This window comes from Medicago sativa, chromosome 6, assembly GCF_051527215.1.
Source record: "Medicago sativa cultivar Bolivia chromosome 6, Bolivia_mono, whole genome shotgun sequence".
NCBI lineage: Eukaryota > Viridiplantae > Streptophyta > Magnoliopsida > Fabales > Fabaceae > Medicago > Medicago sativa.
Window position 1 is genome coordinate 4,728,612 of NC_140754.1, and position 8,019 is coordinate 4,736,630.

Sequence of the window (8,019 nt, forward strand, 5' to 3'; positions counted from 1 at the left end):
TTCATTGACATATCTGAAATTTTGGCACAGGGGACATATGTCCTATACGATATCCAGGACATCAGGAATGTCGAATGCAATGTTCAGGACACTCAATAACAAATACCTAATACAAGAACAAATAAACAACTTTAAAGTAAAGTGCATGAAGGAAATAACACAGGAAATTTGTTAACCCAGTTTGGTACAACGTCACCTACATCTGGGGGCATCCAAGCCAGTAAGGAAATTCACTATAATAGTATTAGCTTGAAATCCTATGTGAAAAACCTCTTATTCACTGCCTTCTCACCTAATCACTACCAGTGATGTTTTTATCTAAGCCTCTCCTAGATATGAGATCTCATCTCACGTCCTCTCAATCACACAACCCGTGATTACAAAGAATACAATCAAGAAGGAGACACACTCCAATAAACAAAACATACTCTTTGCTTAAAAGCTTTAAAGTAATTCATAAATACAACTCAACTATCAGTTCAGCTCAATGCATCAAGGTGATACAAGAGTGTCTAACAAATAACAAGGACAGACTAAAACCCTAAATGACTATATTCTCAATTGCGGCTTCGGTCGTCTTCTTTAAGTTTGAGTCTTCCTTTATGTAGCCAGAGAATGCATGGGCTTGATGAAAAATCAGGCTAAACAATACAACTGATCCAATAATGTCTTTAATTACAATCTTCTAGAAGTGTATATGATACAATGTTCCTACAATGTTTAGGACATTAAAGGCTAAAACATGATAATGCACAAACCGATAAGAGCAGCTTCTAGAACCACACGCCTCTTGGAGCACAAGCTAGGTGAATCATATCTTCAAGTCATATCTTCAGTGATCTCGCGCATAAACCAAATCTTCCAAGATTGTGAAACATAATACTTCACCTTAAGTTAAGATGTCGTACTAACATGTTTAGGACATTAACATGTTTAGGACATTAACATGTTTAGGACATCTAGTCCAATGTCTTGCTAGAACATAATGTTTTAACAAAATGCGGCCAACACAATATAAAAACCCAACAATATCATATGGTTTCATCTTAATGTTAAAATTTATAGTCATGATAATAGTTTTCCATCCAACAGTGACTTTTTAAATACAGATATGCGATAAGTTTGATATAGTGGTGCCAATTGAATCTATCCAAATTTAAATTTACATCAGAATATTTTTTAAAACAAGTGTATTTTTTTAAAACAAGTGTACTTCAGTGTATTTTTTTTTAAAAAAAAAATATCCTCACTTTGTTTTTTGATATTGTGTTGCATTTTTTGAAATCAGATTATATTATTTGAGGTTAGTTTTTTCTATTTCATTTTAAATTGTTAAAAGAAAAAAGTCATAGTTATTAGTAATAAAAATGTTACTTAGTAAAAGAAGTGTAGTTTGTGAAAAATAGTTGGTAAAAATGTTACTATAATTGTTAATAAAAATATTAGTTAGTAAAAATATAATTTTTTTTAGAGATGATATTAATTAAAAATGATTTTAGCTTATAATAACAAAAGTGTTAGCTTGTAAAAAAAAAACTTGTAGTTTAGTAAAAACACTGTTTTTAAAATATTGATTTTATTAACCAAAAGGTGGCGATAAATCAAAGCAAAGAGTAAAAATATGTGTATTTATATATTGTTATTGTAGTTATTAAAATATGTTGTATTAGTTTTTGTAGTTTCCTTGCTTTTGATCCATTTTGAGGTTGGTGTTGTTGCTTCTGTTGATGCTTTTTTATGCATCCACTTGTTCACCGGCTTATTATTTGAGATTGGTATCTTTTACTTATTTTAAATTGCACCAATGGTATGATTAGTAATAAAAAAATTAGTCATTAATATCATAAGAGAAATATGTATAAAAAAATTGTTACAAAAATAATGTAAATTATTATGTTAATTAAAATGAAATATGTGAATTAGGTTGTGGTAATTAATTTTGCCAGCAGCGCGCGTAATTATTATCCACATGTAACTCTTATTTGTGGATCGTAATTTTTATCTGACGCGTAATGTTTAATTCATCCAAATTTTAGAAAATGTGATACAGATTAGAATATTGTATATATTGGTTATAAAATACTCCCTCCATTTTAAAATACATGTCGTAATTTTACAATGTGCACTATTCATATACCTTACTTTGATCATATTTTTTAACTAATAATAAATAAAAATGTTAGCAGGTAATGTTGTTTGATTTGTCTGAATATTTTCAAAATATCAAATTTTTATAATATTTTATTATATATAACTAAACATATTAATGGTCAAAGTTGTGTATTGGCGTGTGCAGTGGTTGACTTCGACATGTTTGTTAGAAAAAGAATGTACATAGTAAAGAATTGTGATGTTAATTAATATCATATATGTTAATTAGGTTGTAGTAATCAATTTTTGTTGACAACGTGCGGAATTATTATCCGCGTGTTATTGTAAAGAATAAATAGAGCTAATTTGAGTTAATATCAGTGACACGGATCAATATATTTTCCATCTTAGAAAATATATCCGGGAAAAGGACATTTAAACCGGCTATTGTGGATGGAGTTACGCTATGTCGCTATGTGCACTTGAAGTACAATATCATGTAAAGCAAGGCAAAAGGTAGCATATCGTGCCAGTATTTGCAAGTGAATGTCATCTGATGGACAAACTTTTTGATATTTGCAGCTTTGACGGCTAAGATGACTCAGTAGGCGAGAGATCTCTTTGGGAATCTCTTCATCCTCCTCTTCTTCAATTTCGAACACAGGGAACTAAAAGTTGAGAGAGAGTACATGGTCAAAGTGTTCAACGGGTTTATCAATGCATGATTTATTGTTGATTTTGACAAGTAAATCAAAATTATGATTATGCAGACAATTGAAAATGATTATATTTTTTTGGTTTTTTATATTACCATTTTTCCAGAAAAAACACAAAATAAACACAAATTCGGGATCAAGATGACCTTTTTCATTAATGATGAAAATATATAAAGCAAAAAGGATTTTTTTTTGTTTTGTTTGGAAAACATAAAACAACAAACAAACAAAAAATTTGAACAAATGAGTAGTAGAAAGAAACATCAGCAACAACCCAATTGCAGCTAAACATTCCATGTGTCACACCACTCGGCACCATGATCTGGTAGCGGGTTAACTTGCATATTCAAATTCAAAATCTTCGAAAGGCAGAATGTTTTTTCGGATCAACTTCTGGACTATTAGACGCATACCCATGGTCACCATCTCTGCGAAGTTGTTGGGTGCACTTGCAACCATATTCTCATAATAGAACTGATCCAGAGTCTTCAGGAAAATCTTGGTCAACTCCTTCTCTTCTAGAGGTGGAGTGCGGCTGCGGCGAACTTTCTCCACCGTCGGGCATATGCTTTGTAGGATTCTTTATGTCATGGCCTGCATTTCATCTATGTCTGGTGCCAAGGACAAGTTGTATTTATATTGCTCAACAAAAGCCTCGTTCAAATCATTGAAAGTTATGATATCAACCCTTTCAGACCCATGAACTATATCAGTGCGGTACCAGTCAAACTATCGACATCGGTCCCTCAGCCTGCTAGCACTTCTCTACTTCAGCCAAATACATCTGCTATGCCTATTTCGACGGTGTTTGCTAGTAGTCCTCAACATGCTATGCTTGAAGGTTATCCTCTGGGACACACCATTTGGTTCTGGTGAAGTACTCCTCCCCAGTCGTTCAAGCTCCTTTTGTGCAACAAACAACGCCCATCCCGACCGGGCACTTTGTTCCCTCAAGCTGCTATGACTTACTCATCACCTTTGATTCACACTATTCAGCAAAACCATGAACCCATCTTCCATTCAGGGAGTGTGGGGGCATATGATTGAGTGGACGACTTACATCAGAAATATGATGAGATGAACTGAAAGCTCTCAGCGGGGAAGAACCGTTCGGGAAAAATGTTTATGATCTTTGTTTGGTTCCCAATGTCGTGATATCACCCAAATTCAAGGTTCCTGATTTTGAGAAGTACAAAGGGAACACTTACCCTAAGATCCATCTGGTGATGTACACGAGAAAGATGTTCGATCAAGCTGACAATGATAAACTCCTCATCCACTGTTTCCAAGATAGTTTGACTGGTACCGCACTGATATGGTAGATCGCTCAAATCATTGAAAGTTCTGATATCAGCCCTTTTACCATATCAGTGCGGCACCAGTCAAAATATCTTGGAAACAGTGGGTGAGGAGTTTATCATTGTCAGCTTGAGCGAACATCTTTCTCGTGTACATCACCAGATGGATCTTAGGGCAAGCGTTCCCTTTGTACTTCCCAAAATCAGGAACCTTGAATTTGGGTGGTATCACGACATTGAGAACCAAGCAAAGAACATAAACACTTTTCCCGAACAGTTCTTCCCCACTGAGAGCTTTCAGTTCTCGGTTCATCTCATCATATTTCTGATGTAAGTCGTCCACTTTATCATATGCCCCCACACTCCCTGAATGGAAAACAAGTTCATGGTTTTGCTGAATAGTGTGAATCAAAGGTGATGAGTAAGTCATAGCAGCTTAAGGGAACAAAGGGCCCGGTTGAGGGATGGGTGTTGTTTGTTGCACAAAAGGAGCTTCAACCACCGGGGCGGAGTACTTCACCTGAACCAAAGGGTGTGTCCCTGAGGATAACCTTCAAGCATATCATGTTGAGGACTACTAGCAAACACTGTCGAAATGGGCATAGCAGATGTATTTGGCTGAAGTAGAGAAGTGCTAGCAGGCTGAGGGACCGATGTCGATAATTTGACTGGTGCCGCACTGATATAGTACATGGGTCTTAAAAGGGCTGATATCATAACTTTCAATGATTTGAACGAGGCTTTTGTTGAGCAATATAAATACAACTCGTCCTTGGCACCAGACAGAGATGAAATGCAGGCCATGACTTAGGATGATAAAGAATCCTACAAAGCATATGCCCGACGGTGGAGAAAGTTCGCCCCACCTCTAGAAGAGAAGGAGTTGACCAAGATTTTCCTGAAGACTCTGGATCAGTTCTATTATGAGAATATGGTTGCAAGTGCACCCAACAACTTCGCAAAGATGGTGACCATGGGTATGCGTCTAATAGTCCAGAAGTTGATCTGAAAAAACCTTCTGCCTTTTGAAGATTTTGAATCTGAATATGCAAGTTAAGCCGCTACCAGATCATGGTGCAGAGTGGTGTGACACATGGAATGTTTAGCTGCAATTGGGTCGTTGCTGATGTTTCTTTCTACTACTCATTTGTTCAAATTTTTTGTTTGTTTGTTGTTTTATGTTTTCCAAACAAAACAATAAAAAATCCTTTTTGCTTTATATATTTTCATCATTAATGAAAAAGGTCATCTTGATCCCGACTTTGTGTTTATTTTCTGCTTTTTCTGGAAAAATGGTAATATAAAGCAAAATCATAATTTTGATTTACTTGTCAAAATCAACAATAAATCATGCATTGATAAACCCGTTGAACACTTTGACCATGTACTCTCTCTCAATTTTGAGTTCCCTGTGTCGGAAATTGAAGAAGATGAGGATGAAGAGATTCCCAATGAGATCTCTCGCCTACTAGGACATCTTAGCCGTCAAAGCTGCAAATATCAAAAAGTTTGTCCATCAGATGACAAACTTTTTGATATTGTACTTCAGATAACAAGATGCTACCTTTTGCCTCACACGGATATTGTACTTCAAGTGCACACTTCAACAGGGGCAACCCCCCTCCATCCTTCAGTATACAACATAAAGGCAGTGCCTCCCATAGAGATCGGAGTCCCGTCAACGAAAATTCCGATGAAGGCTAAACTTGATTGAGCTTAAAAGCATTACTGCAGTATGTCATGGACAATTAAAGGACGAAACAAGCTTTCGACAAAAGAAGGCTTGTCCCCGTTCAAAAATATATTATCTTTTCAACCAGACTCCATGGGCAAATGGATGTCTAATTACAAAGGATGGTGATGAACTTGTATGTCCTGTGAATATCGATGCAATCAAGAAATACTTTGTTAAAATGAAAAATCTCGATAAGTCGCAAACCTGAAAAGGCGGCTTAGGCAAAAAAGAGCGTCTCGGTGGACTGAAAACCCGAAAGAGTGGTCCAACAAAAATTAGAGAAATATAAAAAAAAATGAATGATTATCTTGATAGGTTGAAACCCGAAAGGGCGATCTATGCAAAAGTTAAGGATTATGACAAAGTAACTGCATCTGGTCGGGCATGACTCACTTGGGGCATTTCAGCAGTCAAAAGACCTCTGACTTATGACAAGCGCTACTACTACTAAGCCCCCCACATATACTATGCCTGGATTTACTCCGCTCACCACACATTCGTCGGGTTACAAGTTCACCCCATATTATGTCCAAGAAGGATTTAACACAGTTGTTCTACCACCATCATCAACGAAAATGATGCAACTACGATGGAAAATCTATGCAAAAGTTAAGGATTATGACAAAGTAACTGCATCTGGTCGGGCATGACTCACTTGGGGCATTTCAGCAGTCAAAAGACCTCTGACTTATGACAAGCGCTACTACTACTAAGCCCCCCACATATACTATGCCTGGATTTACTCCGCTCACCACACATTCGTCGGGTTACAAGTTCACCCCATATTATGTCCAAGAAGGATTTAACACAGTTGTTCTACCACCATCATCAACGAAAATGATGCAACTACGATGGAAAATATATTGATCCATCTTCCACGTCATTGATATTAACTCAAATTAGCTCCTATTTATTCTTTGCAATAATAACGCAAGGATAATAATTTCGCGCGCTGCCGACGTAAATCAATTACTACAACCTAATTAACATATATGATATTAATTAACATCATAATTCTTTACTAATTTGCATTCTTTTCTAACAAACTTTTTTATACATTCTTTCCTAAAATTAATAACAATTTAATAACATTTTTTCTAAAAACCTAAATGATTAGAAATTTGTACGAATTACACATGCTATCGCATAAAAATTATATAATATTTTATAATCTAACATATATAATATTTCCTAATATGTATCACATTTTCTAAAATTTGGATGAATTAAACATTCCGTTCGTTGCCGACAAAATTGATTAACACAACCTAATTCACCTTCTTTTTCTAACAAATTTTCTTAATTCATATTTCTTTTTTGATATTAATGACTAATTTTTTATTACTAATCATAGCATGCAATGGGGCAATTTAAAATAAGTAAAAGATACCAACCTCAAATAATAAGCCGGTGTGGATGCAAAAAGATGCAGCACTGCAGTAGCAACACCAACTTCAAAATGGATCAAAAGCAAGGAAACTACAAAAAATAATGCAACATATTTTAATAATTACATTAACAATATATAAATACACACATTTTTACTCTTTGTTTTGATTATTGCCACCTTTTGGTTAATAAAATCAATATTTTTATAAAAATAAAAATAAAAAATATTTTTCTACAAGTTTTTTTACAAGCTAACACTTTTTTTTTATTATAAACTAACATCATTTTTAATTAATATCATCTCTAAAAAGGGTTATATTTTTACTAACTAATATTTTTATTAATAATTATAGTAACATTTTTAGCAGTTATTAATTTTTTTTTACAAACTAAACTTCTTTTACTAAGTAACATTTTTATTGCTAATAACTATGACTTTTTTCTTCTAACAATTTAAAATAAAATAGAAAAACTAACCTCATAATATAATCTGATTTCAAAAAATGCAACTTTGAGTGGGAGCAGCAACAACAACCAACAAGGAAATGGAACCCAAAGATCAACTACAAAAATAACACAACATATGTTTGATTAATAACTAAATTAACAATATAAAAATACACATAAAAAAACTAAAAGGATATCACAAAACTAACCTTTATTAATAAGCTGAGCATAAAATAGAAGTAGAGAAAAATACTTGGAATTAATAAGAGTGAAAATTGATTGAAATTAGAATGAATTTTTTTTTAAGGAGAGATATTAGAGATGAATTAGAAGAATGAGAGGG

General features: G+C 34.2%; 1 long non-coding RNA gene across 1 annotated transcript; it reads right to left on the minus strand.

The window, feature by feature from the left end:
• Nucleotides 1–5,384: 5,384 nt before the first annotated feature.
• Nucleotides 5,385–8,019, minus strand: LOC146912222 (uncharacterized). The gene is made up of 3 exons (XR_015016095.1): nt 7,886–8,019; nt 7,707–7,792; nt 5,385–7,319 (listed from the first exon to the last, which is right to left on the minus strand). It is a non-coding gene; the product is annotated as an uncharacterized LOC146912222 (long non-coding RNA).